Source organism: Durio zibethinus, unplaced genomic scaffold (assembly GCF_047325235.1).
Source record: "Durio zibethinus cultivar Kanyao isolate XHJ-2024 unplaced genomic scaffold, ASM4732523v1 HiC_scaffold_56, whole genome shotgun sequence".
NCBI classification, from domain to species: Eukaryota; Viridiplantae; Streptophyta; class Magnoliopsida; order Malvales; family Malvaceae; genus Durio; species Durio zibethinus.
The window spans coordinates 172,501-175,000 of record NW_028322679.1 but is presented as its reverse complement, the minus strand read 5'-3'; positions in this window follow the sequence as shown (position 1 = coordinate 175,000).

Below are 2,500 nucleotides of genomic sequence, written 5' to 3'. Positions count from 1 at the left end.
TAAAATCTCAAACGCTCTTTAAGGGGGTGTGAGTTCTCAGAGGTTTGATGAGGGATAGGGGGCCAACACAAGGGCCAAGCACCAGCACCCATCGCACGTCATGTGCGCACACCCCCCCGGCCCCCCTCCCAATCGCCGGAACCCCAATGCCGCCGGTCAGGTTCTCCGGCGGTACTCCGGCGATGCTCCGGCGATGCTGTCCCGAGTGAAAAAAATGCGGCACCAGCACATGCTGGAGCCAAGCATGGGCACCGTGGCTCAAAATCGAACTTCGGCCAAGGCCTCGACCATCAATGGCACATGATGACGCATGGTGATGGCACATGCATCGACCATCATCGGCATAGGCTGCCCTTCCGTACGGGCACTTGCCTCGACCGCCATCGGCACAAGCTGGGCCCTGGTGTGGGTTGTTGCCTCGATCACCAGCGGCACATGCTGAGCCTTGGTGCGGGCGGTTGCCTCGAGCACCATCGGCAGACCCTGGGCCCTGGTGCGGCCGGTTGCCCCGATAACCATCGGCACACGCTGGGCCCTGGAGCGGCCGGTTGCCTCGATCACCATCGGCAAAAGCTGGGCCCTGGTGCGGGCGCTTGCCTCGACCACCATCGGCACACGCTGGGCACTGGTGCGGGCGCTTGCCTCGACCACCATCGGCACACGCTGGGCCCTGGGGCGGGCGGTTGCCTCGATCACCATCGGCACACGCTGGGCCCTGGTGCGGGCGGTTGCCCCCAGCACCATCGGCACACGTTGGGCCCTGGTGCGGGCGCTTGCCTCGACCACCATCGGCACACGCTGGGCCCTTGTGCGGGCGCTTGCCTCGACCACCATCGGCACACGCTGGGCCCTGGTGCGGCCGCTTGCCTCGACCACCATCGGCACACGCTGGGCCCTGGTGCGGGCGCTTGCCTCGACCACCATCGGCACACGCTGGGCCCTGGTGCGGCAGGTTGCCTCGAGCACCATCGGCACACGCTGGGCCCTGGTGCGGTCGGTTGCCTCGAGCACCATCGGCACACGCTGGGCCCTGGTGCGGGCGCTTGCCTCGACCACCATCGGCACACGCTGCGCCCTGGTGCGGCAGGTTCCCTCGACGACCATCGGCACACGCTGGGCCCTGGTGCGGCAGGTTGCCTCGAGCACCATCGGCACACGCTGGGCCCTGGTGCGGTCGGTTGCCTCGATCACCATCGGCACACGCTGGGCCCTGGTGCGGGCGGTTGCCTCGACCACCATCGGCACACGCTGGGCCCTGGTGCGGCAGCTTGCCTCGAGCACCATCGGCACACGCTCGGCCCTGGTGCGGTCGGTTGCCTCGAGCACCATCGGCACACGCTGGGCCCTGCTGCGGCAGGTTGCCTCGACCACCATCGGCAGCCTCGACCACCATCGGCACACGCTGGGCCCTGGTGCGGGCGCTTGCCTCGACCACCATCGGCACACGCTCCGCCCTGGTGCGGCAGGTTGCCTCGACCACCATCGGCACACGCTGGGCCCTGGTGCGGGCGGTTGCCTCGACCACCATCGGCACACGCTGGGCCCTGGTGCGGGCGCTTGCCTCGACCACCATCGGCACACGCTGGGCCCTGGTGCGGCAGGTTGCCTCGAGCACCATCGGCACACGCTGGGCGCTGGTGCGGCAGGTTGCCTCGACCACCATCGGCACACGCTGGGCCCTGGTGCGGGCGCTTGCCTCGAGCACCATCGGCACACGCTCGGCCCTGGTGCGGTCGGTTGCCTCGAGCACCATCGGCACACGCTGGGCCCTGGTGCGGCAGGTTGCCTCGACCACCATCGGCACACGCTGGGCCCTGGTGCGGGCGCTTGCCTCGACCACCATCGGCACACGCTCGGCCCTGGTGCGGTCGGTTGCCTCGAGCACCATCGGCACACGCTGGGCCCTGGTGCGGCAGGTTGCCTCGAGCACCATCGGCACACGCTGGGCCCTGGTGCGGGCGGTTGCCTCGACCACCATCGGCACACGCTGGGCCCTGGTGCGGGCGCTTGCCTCGACCACCATCGGCACACGCTGGGCCCTGGTGCGGGCGCTTGCCTCGAGCACCATCGGCAGACGCTGGGCCCTGGTGCGGCAGGTTGCCTCGAGCACCATCGGCAGACGCTGGGCCCTGGTGCGGCAGGTTGCCTCGAGCACCATCGGCACACGCTGGGCCCTGGTGCGGTCGGTTGCCTCGAGCACCATCGGCACACGCTGGGCGCTGGTGCGGGAACTTGCCTCGACCACCATCGGCACACGCTGGGCCCTGGTGCGGCAGGTTGCCTCGATCACCATCGGCACACGCTGGGCCCTGGTGCGACAGGTTGCCTCGAGCACCATCGGCACACTATCGGCCCTGGTGCGGGCGGTTGCCTCGACCACCATCGGCACACGCTGGGCCCTGGTGCGGGCGCTTGCCTCGAGCACCATCGGCACACGCTGGGCCCTGGTGCGGGCTGTTGCCTCGAGCACCATCGGCACACGCTGGGCCCTGGTGGGTTT